The following is a 16087-nucleotide window of genomic DNA, read 5'->3' as shown; positions in this document are numbered from 1 at the left end:
AAGGATATTCATGGGATAAATCCCAATCTCCTTCATGTGATAAACTCCAAACTGAAAGAAAGAAATTGGCAGCATGAGCTTTCATAGACTTCAGTCTCCTTCCTCAGATGTATTTGGAAGTAGACTGAAATCTACGAAAGCTCATGCTGCCAATTTTTTCTTTCATTTACTCTCAAAGGTGCTACAAGATCACTCTACATACTGATTCTACAGACTAATATGACTATGGCGGGTTATAGACCGCCCATTTGGGGCAGTCCGTACCCGCAACTTTTCTCGGTGTATCGGGGCCTCAGTGTGCAGAGCGGCAGCCGCTGAGGCCCCGATCCACCACTTTTCAGGCTGCGGGGAAGCAGCAAAACGCCGCTTCCCCGCAGCCTGAAAAGGGGTGTCCCTGGGGCTTCAAGCCCCAAGGACACCCCGCGGTGGCGGGGAGAAGGAGAAAGGGGCCGCTTGGCCCCTTATCTTTTAGTCCGCTGGGCACAGCCGTCTGAAGGCTGCGCCCAGCGGACTAAACCAGGAAGGAGCTCCGAAACGGAGCTCCTTCCTGCTCCGTGTTCAGGGCGCCCTAAGCGCCCTGGCGCGGAGCAAGGACGTCACGTCCGCGCCATCCTGTCTACAGGCGGCGCGGCCGTGACGTCCTCACGGCGGCGGCCGTATGGAAGGGCCGCCGCCGTTTAGTGCGTGACGAGCATGCACTAGGGTTAGGGCGGTGCGGAAGCACCGCCCTTTTGTAACCCTAATGCGTGCTCGTCACGCACTAAAGTGCCGGTCTGTAACCGGCCCATATCTTGGAGTTCTGCATGGGCACACATTCCCCCTGAAAGACTGTGTTTGCAGTTTGGGGGGAGGGTACTCCTGGATCCGTCCTTCCAAATGGCAGCTCAGACAGATGCGACAGTCAGAAGTGCCTGCTATCAGCATCAGCTAATAAGCCAACTGTGCCCCTTCCTAGAACTGGATAACCTAAAAATGGTAGAGCACATGTTGGTAACCTCAAGGCTGGACTTATGCAATGAGCTCTACATTGGGCTACTTTTGTACCAAGTCTGGAAACTCAAACTAGTTCAATATGGCAGCCAATTGATTGCAGGTACAGCCAGGAGTGATCACATTACACTCATCTTAAAATCATTCCACTGGCTGTCAGTTAATTTCTGGGAAAAGTATAAAGTGTACTTTGAATCTAGCCTTTTGTAACTTGAAACCAATAGACCTGGTCCTACCCTTTGGGCCAGCCCTTGAGGTATTTAAAGAGGGCAATCCTTTCACCCCTCAGACTTCTCTTCACCAGGCTGAACTTGCCCAGCTCCCTCAAGCTTCCCTATGTTTTGTTCTCCATATTGCTGAATAATAATAATAATAATAATAATCATCATCATCATCATCTTTCCCCCCAAAACTGGAACACAAAGCAAATAAAAAAGCAGTTAAAAACATACTATGTGAAACCAACGCCTGCTTCCAACTTCCCAGGGTCCCCCACCCATTTATTTCTTGCTTTCCCCATTCAGTCACTCCCTCCCTCATGTTTCCTTCTGCCTTTTCAGTCCTGCCTTGGGCATGAAGGAAAGAAAAAGAACATGTCTAGGAGGAGTGACACACACACACACACACACACATATATATAGAATTCATTTTCAAGACATAATAATGCAAACATTATAAGGTTTACGCATATAAACAGTCTATCATCACAATCTCCTAATATTATATAATATTCTCTATTATATATCATGTACTATTCCACTAGTCCAGGGTGACCAGAGGTCCTCATTTTCCAGGACCTGTCCTACATTTCAGCCTTCTGTATAGGAGGAAGTTCACAATGTAGCCTATTTTGTCGTGCTATTTTGAGCACAAATAAGAAGCAAGAATTTACATTTATACTTGTGTTTTGAGCTTTTCTTTGGTCCTGTCCTCCTTTTTTCTTGAATGCCCTTCATTTTTCAGTGACTTGTCCTCCTTTGCAGTTAGGACAGGGTGCCCAGATGTCCTCTTTTTCCAGGACACATCTTCCAATCTGTCCAGGAGGTATTCCAAAAGGTCTCCATCCTGAGCTTGACGAAGCAGCACGAATTTCTATTTCTATGAGTGTTTTTCTCTTTTCTTTGGCCATGTCCTCCTTTTTTCCTGAAACATCCTCCATTTTGCGGCGACTTGTCCTCCTTTGTGGTTAGGACGGGGCAACCAGACATCCTCCTTTTCTAGAATATGTCCTAAATTTCCACCTTCTCCCTAGGAAGAATCCCCAAATGTCCTCCACTTTGAGCAGGACTAAGGAGGATGGAGTTACATTCCTATGAGTGCTTTTTATCTTTTCTTTGGTCCTATCCTCCCTTTTTTTCCCTGGAAGGTCCTCCATTTTGTGGCACCTTGTCTTCCTTTGGGGTGCCCAGACATCCTCCTTTTCCAGGACACATCCTACAGCCCAACATTCTCTCCAGGAAGGCTCCTCAAGGGGTCTGCCCTTTTGAACATGACTCAGAAACATGGAGGAGCCTTGGTGGTGCAGTGGTCAAATGCCGGTACTGCAGCCACTCACTCACAACACGGTTGTGAGTTCGATCCCAGCCAGGGGCTCAGGGTCCACTCAGCCTGGCATCCTTCCGATGTCACTAAAACAAGTACCCAGTTTGTTGGGGGCAATTAGCTTACACAACCACTTAGGGCAGTGGTTCTCAACTTGTCTAATGCTGCAAACTTTTAATACAGTTCCTCATGTTGTGGTGATCCCCAACCATGTGTCTTGGTTCCTAAGACCATTGGAAATATGTGTTTTCTGATGGCCTTAGGTGACCCCTGTGAAAGGGGTCACGACCCACCGGTTGAGAACCACTTGCTTAGGGCATGCTTAAGTACACTGATAAGTAGAATAAAAATATTCTTGCTATTGCTGTTGCATGCATTTCTATTCCTATGAGAGTTTTTCTTTGGTCCTGTCCTCCCCCCCTTTTTGGTCCTCCATTTTGCAGTGCCTTGTCCTCCTTTGAGGTTAGGCGTCCTCCTTTTCCAGGACACGTCCTACATCCCAACCTTCTCTCCAGGAAAGATTCCCCAAAGGGTCTTCCCTTTTGACCATGACTCAGAAGCATGCATTTCTATTCCTACAGGAGTGTTTTGAGCTTTTTAGGTGGTCACGTCCTTCCTTCTTTTCTCCTTCCTTTTGCCCTGGAAGGTCCTCCATCTTGCAGTGGCCGGTCCTCCTTTGCAGTGAGGACCGCCTGGGCTGGCAGAGTCCCCCAAAAGCAGGACGTGCCCTAGTGCCCGCCTTTCTCTAGTAGGTACCTCCCCACTATCTTCCCAGAAACCCAGCTGATGCTGCTGCTGAGGAGGGAGGAGGAGGAGGAGGAGGAGGCGGGGGTCTCCTTCCCTCCCCTGATTGGTCCGCCGCTCCTCTCCCTGGGAGTCAGGGGAGGCTCTGATTGGCTGCTGCGCCTTGTCAGTCGCGCGAGGACCGGGCTCCCTCGCTGGCTGGGCGCGCGGCGAGCGGAGTGCAGCTGATGCTGCTGGTGGTGCAGCTGCGCTGAGGATGGATGGAGGCGGAGGAGGAGGAGGAGGAGCAGGGAGGGGGCTGCTGCTGCTGCTGCTTCCTCCTCAATGGGGACCCGGGCATCAGCGGCAGAGGCAGCAGCAGCAGCAGCAAAGGCAGGGCTGTGCCCTGGAGCAGCTCCGCTGAAGAAGAACCAAGCAGCAGCAGCAGGAGGAGCGTCTTCTTCCTCCTTGCAGGCAACTCCCCCACCGGTAAGCTGGAGAGCTCCATGCGCCTTAGCCCGCCTCTCTCCTGCTCTGCTCTGCTGGGGCGGTGTGTGTGGGGATGGTGTGTGGGGGGAGGCTTCCTGGCTGGCGTGACCCTGCGGGGCCAGGAGGGGCTGCAGGCGCAGAGGCCCCCGAGGAGGACCCCGATGGAGGAGCCTCCACAGAGCCCGGGGATGGGCTGCTAACCCGGCACGCTTCTGGCTCCTGCCTCAGATGAAGGAGGAGCTTCCAGAGGGAAGGGAGGACGGGACCCACTCGAGGGGCTCCAGAGCCTCGAGTGTAAATGCCTGAGCCTTGAACCCCTGCCCCAAATGGAGGACCTTCCCCAAACCAGGGAGGACGGGAGCCCAGGAATTCGGAGCTCCTCCAGGGCATGCTTCTTGCTCCTGCCCCAAATGGAGGAGGACCCTCCAGAGAGAGAGCCCCCAAAGGAGCTCAAGACACTCGGCGTGGAAATGCCTCGTCTGAAGCCCCTGCCCCAAATGGAGGAGGAGGAGGGCCTCTTTTGGGAAGTCCTCCTGGGCCGAAGGTGGAAGTGGAGGACGTGCCCTGGAAAAGGAGGACCACCCCTGGGGTCGCCCCGGGAAGGCGGTGGGCAGCCAGGGCCGGATGGCTGGGACTCTGGCGGCCGCTTGCCCCAGAAAGGAAGGAAGGGAGGGAGGGAGGCGCACCTGAAGGGCTCTTTCCTCACTTTGGGGGGCGAGGAGGAAGGGAAGGGAGGCTGGGGCGCCTGGAGGAGGAGGAGGAGGAGGGCTTCTTCTTCTTCTCCTTCCCCCTCTGCCCTTTGGGCGGCCCAGCTGCCTCCTCCGGCTGCCCCTTCCCTTCGCTCTCGGATGCCCTTCAGGGAAGCCTCGTCCCAGGGAGCGAGCGAGGCTGGTCGGCGGGAAGGAGGAGGAGGAAGAAGGAGGGGGAAAGGAGAAAAAGGAGGAGGAGGAGGAAGAGAAAGGAAAGAGAAGGAAGAAGGGGAGAAAAGGGGAGGGAGAGGAAGAGGAGCGGGGCAGGAGGAAGAAGAGGAGGAGGAGGGGAAGTGCTTGAAGTGCTCCCTGCAGGTGGAACTTTCTTGGCCTCCTTTCTTTCCCAAAGGGGCTGCCTCTTGCCTCCTGCCGGAGGGCGCTGGGGGCCTTGCTGCCCGGCTGAGGCGCGGCCAGGGTCTCTGGGGCGCCTGGGAGCCAGACGAAGAGGGCGCGGGGCGGAGGCCTCCTTGGCTCCCCTTTGCGTCCCTCGGGAGGAGTTCTGGGGATGGGGAGGCCGGAGTTTCCTGGAGTTTCCAGGGGCCCCGAGAGAGCGAGCGGCCGGAGGGGCTGAGGGCTCCCGGGGCTTTCCAGCTGTTTCCCCGGCTGGACTTGCGAAGGGTTGGGCGGGGGCAGAGCAGCTCCCCTTGGCTTTCCAAAGAAGAGGCAAGGGACCCCCCCCCCCCAGGAAATCATCCCAACCCTCTGGTAACCATCTCTCCAAGGAGGTGGGATCATCCCTTCTCCTCTTCCCTTGTCCCACTCAGTGAAACTCCTTTCTCCTTCTCAACCTTCCCCGGAGGGAATGACTGGTCTCGGTGGGAAAGGTGCCTCCTTGGGGGCTCTTTATGAAGGCACCTGTGAGCACCAGAGATTGATCCCAGAGGGACGAAAAGGTCATCAGGATCTCGTGGCATTCTCCAGATGAACAGAGCTGCTGTGATAGGAGGGGAAGCATGCATGAGAAGAAACCCCAGAGATTAAAAAACACCCTCCGAAGGATGTCAGTGCAGGTGCCCTCCTTGGCTCAGTGGGCTTGGCTTCATGCTGTTGACGCTTAGGAGCTGGCTCCAGGCCATGAAAGGAAGCTCAGGGTACCATTGGAAGTGCTTTAAAACTCTTGTGGTTTCATCTCCCCAGAGAGTTGTGCTCTCACTTTAAGCAGGTTTACTCGGAAGGATCCAATGAGATTCACTGCTCAATAAGTGGGCTTAGGTTTGCAACCTGGAGTGTCTTTCCGACCTCCATCGTAAGGAAGAAAGGTGGGAGGGAGAAGACATGGAAAAAAGAAGCAAGCAACATCTGGGTAGCCAAGTACCAGACTATGGGCCAAAACACACTGCAGAAACACACTGGTTTGAGACCGCTTTACCTACCCTGGCTCAATGCTAGCAAATTCTGGGAACTGTAGTTTTGTGAGATACTTAACCACCTCCGTCTGGTGCCACAGTAAACTACAGTTCCCAGAGGATTCCCTAGCACTGAGCCAGGGCACTTCAAGTGGTCTCAGACTGGATTGTTTCTGTTTTGGACCCATGTTATTCTGTTGGCTGTAATCCAGGGAGAAAGCTCCATTGAGCGGAGTAGGAACTTAATTCGGGGCAGATAGTTTTGGGATGAACTGGAGTACTGAATCGTTTTGAACACTAGATTCTAGATTTCATAAGGGTTTTGTTTTACTTTTAGTTACTGCGACATCTTTTGGTTTTTTTCATAGCTCTGTAAACATGAATAACTTCATGATTTAAAACATTAACTCTCTGATAAAGCACTAGCTGAGCCTCCTAATGATAGGATGGAGCTTAATGCTTCTATATTTGCTGGATCATTTTGCTGTTGATGTATCAGCAGGACTGAGCCAAATACCAACACACTGGGGGGCAGGGAGGGAAATGAATGTATCTTTCATCTTTTCATCTGATGTGAAGTCTAATCTACATACTATTAGAATGATTTATTAAATGATGAGTTACAGTATGCAGATGCCTTAGCCTTATGGAAGTAAAAGCCCTGGATAGTGATGGTATGAAGGCTGTCGAAGCCTTTCAAATCACATTTTGTTCCTTGATAAAGTCTGTATGACACTTCAAGATAACTTTGCTCCACACTGATGTTCCTGACTCTGAAAAACCTTCAATTACTGGAAGGACTAGGAATGTGTCTTGGGCTTATGCACTCTCATTCCACCTTCTACATGGTTTCTAGGTAGCTGTAATTGGGTGTTTTGCATTTGTTGGCCACTAGGCAGGCTGCTGGGAGTGGCAAGACTTGTAGTCCAACATATCCAGAAGGTTCCGTGTTGGAGAAGGCTGCTCCAAATCATGGTTTGCAAACTGCCTTCGAACCATAGTTTCAAATCACTGTTCCAATGTTAGCGTTTCTGAGTCAGAGGCAGATGTCACAGTGGAAAACTGGTTGCAAAACTGGTTGCTCATTGATGCATGAGAGCAAAGGAAGGAGGGCATGAATTCACAACTCAAACACAGTTCTTCAAAGCATGATGCCAACTAAGCCACTGTGTTTGGTAGGGATGGGAGACATTTGCCCCCTCCAGATGTTTTCGCCTGCAACTCCTATTTGCATTTTCAGTGGTGAGGGACTGTGGTAGTTGTAGTCCAAAGGCTATAAGTTACTCACTCCAGGTGTGTGAACTAGATGTTCCATGTCTTGAAAAACTGATTTGTAGAGCAGGTCTTTTCAGACACAATCCTCACTGAGTTTGGTTGAATTTACTCTCGTCAATGCTTCTCAGGCTACTTGATCTGGAAGGATGGAAGTTTTTTCAGTATGCCAGGGACTGGCACTGTATTTGTTCATTGGACACAACTGTTTCCTTCTTTCCTGGAGACCTGCCCTGGAACCCGATGGCTCAAGGACCAACAGTGGTCCAGGGATCACCACTCTGAGGAGCTCTGAAGTTCAGGATTGCACTTTTAGTCATTGACAGTTTCTTACTGATACTGCTGATTTTGTATGTTTCTTAGTCTCTTGAAAGAAGGCAGAACAGGCAGTGATACTGAATTGGACTCTTGTTAAAGCTACATCTCTATACTTTGCCCTAATGATGCTATAAAAGCTGGATTGCAAATATTAAGAGTAGGTTTTAGATCTCATATTTTTTATTTCTGCAAAGGTAACATAATTCTTTTGCTATACTGTATATATATCTAGAGGAAAAATGTTTGTAGGAGATGGTACTTTACCATCTAGATTTCTAAGTTTTTATTGCATTGTTCTAGAAAACTAGTAAATTGATATCCAGTTAATAAAATCAATTTCAGGGTTTTTTTTTTTTTTTTCATTCAGTAGCTATGTACTATGTGGTTTGTTTTCTTCCTTTGTACTACTTCTTTTCCTAACCTGCTCCACTGGAAACAGTCAGTGTTAAATTTTCTGGTGCGTTAGTGACATAGACAAATGTTATTTTTTCCTAGCCCTCCCTAAAAACCTGGGCTGAAAGCACCAAACTGATTTTCCTTGTGCCTTGCATTGTACATTAGGATTTAAATTATTGTTCATTTGATTACTGCTTATTCACATGAGAAAACCTATTTATTTCAGCACTATTATTCATCTGAGTAGAAATGTGAGGAATATTTATTTTCATATTTATTTTCATTTATTTATTTATTTCATAAATGTTTGGCAGTGGAAGCCTGAAGCAGCTAAAGGATTTAAAACCAGTATAATACAAATTAGGCTGAAACGTCATGTAATCCTAACATTTAGTAACTTAAAAGTAGTTACTCAAAAGCTTTCACTTAAAAGGCCTTTTTTATTTACTGCCCCTGAAAATAGCCAGTAAAATGAACCTGGAAGGTTTCTTCTGGAAAGAAATTAAAGAGACAAGGAATCAACACTGTTAAGGTTTTGTTCTTTCTGATGCCCAGTATATTTTTCTCTACTCATATAGTCTCCCAAATAAGTGAATATGAGATCATAGTAGTTGTTTTCTTTTACAAAAATCAAAACTATTTTATGACTTTATGATGAGCATCTTTTCTCTTTAAAATTGCCAAACGTAGCTATAATAAAACTTCAGATACAGCAACCAAAGAAAAATCAGAAAATGACATTTTTTAAATAAAAAGACCTCAATTAAACATGAGTAGCTTGCAATATGATTTTTAAATTGCTTTTTCTGCTATGTGTAACATGTATTACTTTACCTTTAGATTAAAATATACAGTTTAAAAAACACATTCAGATTATATCTACTCAAACTGCAGAAGAAGGGGGAAAGTCTTTCCAAAATATATGTAAAGTAATTGACTGAATAATTAGCAAGAACCTTTATTTCTTTTTTAAAAGGAAAAAACCCTTTAGCATTTCTGGGTCATGTGCTTTGATTCTTATGGGAAATAGCTTCTAAACAATTACAGCTTTTTTTTTTAAAAAAAAAAAGCCTGAAGAATTCTGGAATGAAACAGACTGTCATTTTAGCACACGCCAACCTGCTGCCTGGTTTAATTGCCCAAATAAAGATTATATCACAGTACTAAAATATCAGTGGTGAAATCTGCAGCGGTAAAGTCACTTACACGGGTGGAGCTCTAAAAAACAAAGCCTACAATGTTGTGTTCAACAAGTTGAACTATTAATTTGGTTCCTATGAAGTGAGTAGAATATTCTATTAATCCAGTAATGGCTTCCATTTTTATTAACTGTTTAAAGACAAGAGCAGACCAAGATTCAGGAGGCTGATGTCATGGTAGAGCTGATATCAGTTTCTTGTACATTCTCTTTACCTTGTTTTGACAAAATTTGTTGTTATTTTTCTCTTGGTACAACAATCTTGCTTTCTTGATTCAGCTGGAAATGTTGGTAGCAATCTATGAATTTCTGAATTACCTGGGGTTACAATACCAGAGGGTAGAGACCAGTGTTGTGTGAGGGTTTCCCAGAACCAGAGAGCCAGCATGGCATAGTGATTAGAATGTTGGACTATGACTCTAGAGACCAGGGTTAGAATCCCTGTTTACCCATGGAAACCCACTTGTTGACTTTGGGCAAGTTGTAGTCTCTCAACCTCAGAGGAAGACAAGGCAGCCCCCATCTAACCTAATCTTGCCAAGAAAACCCTATGGTAGGTTTGCCTTGGGACTGCCATACGTTGGAAACAATTTGAAGACATACAATATTAATACAGCAACACCCTGAACCAGAGTTTGAGAGTGCACAGATGCTATGTTGGGGAGAATGTTCTTCCTCTTTCTGCTAATTGAAACTACAGTGGACCATTGTTGTATGCTGGCGTTTGGTTCCAAGCTCCTCTGTGGATAACAAAATCTGTGGATGTTCAAATCCCATTAAATATAATGACATAGCAAAATGGCATCCCTGATAAAAATGGAAAATCAAGGTTTGATATTTGAAATTTATACTTTCTTTGAACCTTTTCAAACCGTGGATGCTTGAATCCATGTATAAGAAATCCGTGTATAAGAAGGGCTGACTCTATACGAATTAACTACCTTCAGTTACTACACACCAAAATACAGTAACATCCCAAATCCACAAAATTGGACTTCGGATGTTATTGTATTATGCTATATGGCCAACATGGCTATCCCTGGATATTTTTTACTATACACCAAGTTACTGAAAGGAAATAATGGTGATGGCTCCCCACCTTTGGGATCACCTTGATGTTCAAGTCCAAGTCTGATTCCCTTCTGGCAGTGGTGAAATCTTTGGGTGTAGTGGGAGCTGGTGTGTTCGGTGTTAACAGCAATAGCAAATAGATTTCTATACTGCTTACTGATGTACTAAGCAGTTTACAAAGTGTAAGCTAATTGCTCCCAACAAGTTGGGCACTCATTTTAGCGACCAATGGAAGGATCCCAGGCTGAGCCGACCTGAAACCCCTTGCTGGTATTGAACTCACAAACTCATGGCTTGTGAATGAGTAGCTGCAGTACAGGCATTTAACCACTGCGCCACCAGGGCTTCTTAGGCCTGATTTTACGGGCTTTTGCAGCGGCCCCGTCACATGCTAGGGGTTGGCTGAGGACGCACCGTCCATATTGGCCTCACCCCTAGCACGTGACAGGGGTGTCAAAATGGCGGTGCCCTGTACACATGGGCACTGCCATTTTGATGTGACGGACGCTTAGTGTTTGCACGTCATGATGCATTTGTGATGCCACATTAAGAACCCGCTTTTTAAGGGTTCTTTTTGCTCCGCGGGGAAGCCCTGCAGTCTGGAGGCTGCAGCTTCCCCACGGAGGAAACCAGGGTGGCGGGAGACCACCTTTTTTGGGCGGTCTGTATTCCGCTTTAGTCAGTTGGGGCAGTGAATTCATTTGGGGTATTACTGTGAGCATAAAGGAGCTATCCAAGGTGCAGCACCTTTTTTGAGGATAGGATTCAGCACCACTTGAAATTAAAGCTCAAACTTGGATTTACATTGCTGACAACATGGGAGCCACCAACCTTCAGTGTTTGGGTGGCCAGAGGTAGACAGGAAAAAGGGACATGGTTTAAGAGTTAAAATTGCAGTTTTGTTATTTTAGCATACTGTTTTAATTTGCCCGAGTCTTTTGCAACAGCTATAAATGAGAAAAGTTCCACAAAGTGATCCTGTGGAGTTAACAATCATGGAAGTGGATTGAAGAGTTTCTAGTAGCAAGCCATGGAGAACTGTGGGCTTCTAGATGTTTTTTGTCTTCAACTCTTACCACCTTTAGCCACCTTAGCCAATGTTCCAAACAAGTTCAACTCCCCCAAATTCATAGCCTGTTCTAGAAACTTGGCTGAAAGCAACCAGACCATTCTACCGTAACAACAAAATGTTTGGATCCCAAAGGTTTGCATATGATTTTGTTAGGAAGATATTTGTCAAGCAGTCATTCCTACTGTTGAATTGAATGACATAACCTTTTGGGGGATAAGAGGTTATAAAATGTGCACTAACTGAGGCATTCTACTTTGTGTAAGAAAATGGCTGACAAATTGTATGAATGTAAGTGACTGTATTGCTAGGGATCCTAGAGTTTCTTGGAGAGCATCTCAGCTTGTGTTTCTTGATAAGAGAATTCTGAATGGTGGAGAAGCTGCCCAAATGTAGCATGGCTGGTGATGTTATTTTTTCTTGTAGAGATCAGAGGCTGAGTGTTGCCGAACACTTTTTAGTATGTGTTATGAAATTTGTAGGCATTGTAGAAGGACCTTTTGACAGATGGAGTAGATGCTGATGATTTCTTGCAGATTTTGAAAAAGTTACTGTTCAGACTACATCTCCCAGAATCTCCCAGCTAGTATGGCTAGTTCTGAGAGCTATAGTCCAAAAACAACCTTTCCCAAGCTCCACTTCTTTGGTTGCAGATTTGACACTTGTAACTCTAGAATAGAAGATAAAATGTTAAAGGTGGAATAACTGATACATTTGAGGAGGCTGGACAGCTTTCTTGTTCCTCACAATCTGTTAAGCATCTTGTCTAGTTTCCATTGTAAAAGATTGCAAAGCATTCTCAGACTTCTGTTGGAATTCCATTTCTCTCCCATGACCATTTCCTTACAGATTTCTTTGCAAGCAGAGGAAATAAATTCACAAATTCATTTTCTAAGAAACCAATTAGTTTGGTATGACAGAAGAAAGCAGAGGCATTCAATCAGGAAGACACTGTAAATAGATTGTGTTTGACTAACTCCAGTGCTTTTAGGCTGAGCTAAGGAGATGGACTAAAAGAATTCTGTTTCTAAGAGCATGCATATAGAATATTATTAGGCAGCAGATATATAGTACAATCCTATTCATGCTCATTCAGAAATCAGCCCCACTGCCTTGAATGCAGTTCACATCCTACTAATGTGTTTTAGGACTGTAGGCTTAGGAATTGTAGCGAAGGACATTGACTATTCAGTGCATGCCCAGCAATTCAAGCTGCAATCTTTAACAGCATAGTTGGGAGACCAATTAAAAAGATCTAGTTGGTTAATCAAAGGGACACATTTTAATCAGCAAGGCTGAAAACTAAGGACGCATTTGTTTACTTGTTGTGGCCGTTTTGGTTTGTGTGATGAGATTTATAAAAGAAAATGCTAAAGCGAGTTTTGTTTTTGTGATCAACAGTGGCAGCTTTTCTTTACTGAATTGTAAGTTGTCTCACAGTTCCATATCTTAAATGCATTGTTTTTGTTTTATTGATTAATAGGTTACAAAGCAATCAGGAAGAAGAAAGATCTCTAATTGATAGATTCACCAGAAATATGCATGTGATGTCTGTATATTCATATATACTTCACAATATGAAGCAAGGGTGCCATAGTTAAGGCTCTTTCCACAGTGTTTGGGAGGAATACTGGAGCTTTCACTATAAAAACACCTGGAGGGCCACATGACTCCCATCTCTGTCATATGGCTTTGACTTCTTTCTTCTGACAATTCCAGATTTTGTGGCAACTGTGGTTAGAACTGTATTTGTGTCCTCAGCAGTTTGGTAGTCTTTCAGTAAAACTAATGGCATTAGATCAAGTTTAATCATACTTTGAATAAATACACTGAAGTAATTAGGAATAATCTATATATACACACAACAGTCCCAACAACTGAGACCTGCTGGAAGGGTCTGGCTTTGCGTCTCATCAATCGAAACAATACACTGTGGGAGGACACAGGACCTGGCCTTCTCTGTTGTGCCACCCCACTTATAGAATACCATTGATTGATATCAAAATTGCCGTCATTCTGGCTCCAGATTGGCACCATTAATCCTTTGGGGTCTGAATTGGTTTTTCACATACCCTCACATGTACATGATTTAAAATCATTTTAAACTATTTAAACCATTTTGATCTGTCTTTTTGTTAAAAATTTAAAAATATTTTATAGCCTTTAAAATATTGTTATTTTTACATTTTTAAATTAGTCATATTGCTTTTATTGTATGTTGCCCTGAGGTCTTTAGCTAGAAGGTGGGAAATAAAAAGTTTTAATAAATAAGTTCATAAAATTTAACTCACATACACATCAACTGAGTGTCCCTAAGTCTGGATTCAGCCTATGGTGTACTGCCTGCTAATACTGTTTCAGTATCTAGGCCATCCTTTCTTCAATGATCAGGAAACAGGTCTCAGTATGTTACATAGAACATACTCAATAGTAAGTGTGCTTTTGTTTGTAGCCTAAGAATATTAATTTATTTGGATATTATTTTTATTTATTTGAATATTCAATGCACCTACCTCTTATGATGTCTAAAACTATATTTTGAATTGCTAAACTGAATATTATAATATTATCTACTGTATCCCACAACTCTGTGGTCTTACGAACCAACTAAATGTTGCATTACTAGTGTTTTATATACTAAGAACTGACCATACCTTTTTGTACAAAAAGTGGCTGCGAGTTTCCTGTGAGTACTAATGGCAGGGAAGGGGATGTTACCCTTTGTTCCCTGTACCATTTCTCTACCCCAGTTATGCTGTCTTTCTGCTGAGTAAATAGTAGCTTTGTGAGTGAGTCTTTGGACATTGGACAAAAACAAAGGACAAAAGTTGATTTCCATCCCTCTAAATTGCAATCCTGGACAGATTTTTTTTTTTGGGGGGGGGGGGGGGAGAAATGCATGTGTTACAAATCCTTTTTGTACAACGCACCATTTGACCTGTTCTTCATGGGGGGGGGGGGGGAGAGATTTAATGAGATTTAGAGTGAATTGGGTCTCCCTATTTCAAATTTTGTGCACTGTCTGTTAGAGCACAGAGGTTCCCACTGGCCTACTTACTATTCTGTTCCTTCTCACTTAAAAAAAATTAGAATGAACTATTTATTATTCTTAGCTAGAGTAACTCTTGCTAAGGTACTGACTGCACCTCCCTTTAGCATTGAATGAAATACCTGCTTTAACTGAAGACACAATAATTGAGCAATGTGATAGACTAGGTGAAAATTACTTCCATCTTGTTGCATTTCTAGAATTGTACTGGGGAAGTTATTCTGTGTTGCTTGTGGGAAATATTTAATGCTCACAGCAGTATGCTACCATTGATGTGGTAGTGTATGGGTACTGGGAGATTCTTAAAAGTCCAGAAAATAACATTTAAATCCCATTATCAAGACTTGACCAGAAGGAGGAAGGGCCTCCCTGTCTACATGAATATCCCTCCATAACAACTGAGAACAACCACCACAACATCTTAACAAAATGCAGGCATACGACTAACATTGTCATATTTTTTTTCTCCTGTATGATTTTAACCCCTTTGACTGAAGAAGAAGTCAGTAGAGCTTTGAAAACTTGCAACGTGTATTTTGTGCATTTGGGTTGGCCCAATAAAGATATCTCTGTTTTGTCGATTTTGGATGTTATTGCTCTAAAAATATTAAAACTACTAAAAGGACCAGAAATACCAAAATAAAAAGATGAATTTTAGCATCTTTTCTAAAACAAGCAAGAGAAAGGAATCTAATTCCTAATGGAATCTGAGAACAACACAGGACAAGGAAGCATTATCTCACATCCACATCAGTAAAGTTTCTCTCAGTAGTTGTAATTGTGAAGAAAGTTTCTCTTGCAGATCATAATGGCTAGGCAGGTTCCTGTTTGTTACTAAATCTAGGGTGGGGGTGTCCCTATTTCTAATGAGACAAACATCTGCTGAGATACTCAAAACCTACAATCATTGAAAAATTTAAAATCTGGAATTAGTGCCTTGAACTGAGCCTGGGTGAGGGGAGTTGGCAAGTAGTGCAGATCATTCAGGTGGTAGTAACTGTCTCTGATATCAGTCAATTTGTGAATCCATTCTGGATTTTAATCTTAGAAATTATCTACAGTGACAAAAAAAAGTAATCAGCATCAACTTGCATTTCCCTGGCCTGCAATGACCACACAGTCACAAACATAGTGAGGTGGTAGTTAGCCTAACTGATTGTTTGCTTGTCAATAGACCACCTTGCATTCTGTTTGGATGCTTCCCCACCCAATCCTCTTTCTCTGTTTACCACCCCAGTGAGTGAGTGAGAAAATTTGAAATGTATACACACACACAATGGAGAAATAAAAAATAACAGTATTCTATCTATCTATCTATCTATCTATCTATCTATCTATCTATCTATCTAATTTTATTTTATGTATTTTATCTATTTATGGAAATGTCCAGCCAAGAAATTAGCGGTGAGAGGTTAGATAGAGCTTCCCCCTCCATCTTCCTCTCCCCTGCCTAAATGTCACATTTGTTTTTATTCTCTGTACTCTTCCTCCCACCATCCTCCTTCCCTGATCAGCATTGTGCCCTTGTTTTTATTTCAGTGAATGGAGCGTATACATTCCCTCTCTCCCCAATCATTTACTTTCTCACTCATGGGAGATCTCACACACTTCATCCCCCCTCCCATACATACATTGCAGATCTCTGCATGAGTGAGCAAGCAAATGATGATGGGGTGGTAAGAGGAAGAAAATACATGGGATCACCACACGGTTTGAATGATTGGGGTGGAAGCTGCTAGTCACCACTGAATGTAATCTTAATTCTGCACACAGGTCAGCAGTATTGCAGTTGCATTTGGAAACTTCTGCAGGCTTTTAAAAGAGTAACCTTGTGTTACACTAGCAGTAATATTATTAAGGTATGGATAATTGTTA

The 16087-nt window shown here is 44.2% G+C and overlaps 1 protein-coding gene across 1 annotated transcript in view; it reads left to right on the top strand.

Annotated features, from left to right (window-relative positions):
• The first annotated feature begins 3689 nt into the window (after positions 1-3689).
• The window catches only part of B3GALT1 (beta-1,3-galactosyltransferase 1), a 426145-nt gene continuing 413747 nt past the window's right edge, over positions 3690-16087 (top strand). Inside the window, exon 1 of the mRNA XM_089523298.1 lies at positions 3690-3744. The gene's annotated coding sequence lies outside the window, so the exon portion shown is untranslated. The remainder of the gene's footprint in view (positions 3745-16087) is intronic.

This window comes from Sceloporus occidentalis, unplaced genomic scaffold, assembly GCF_023333645.1.
Source record: "Sceloporus occidentalis isolate IW3139 unplaced genomic scaffold, rSceOcc1.0.p SCAF_4, whole genome shotgun sequence".
In the NCBI taxonomy this organism is placed as follows: domain Eukaryota; kingdom Metazoa; phylum Chordata; class Lepidosauria; order Squamata; family Phrynosomatidae; genus Sceloporus; species Sceloporus occidentalis.
This window is presented reverse-complemented; position numbering and strand designations above follow the sequence as displayed.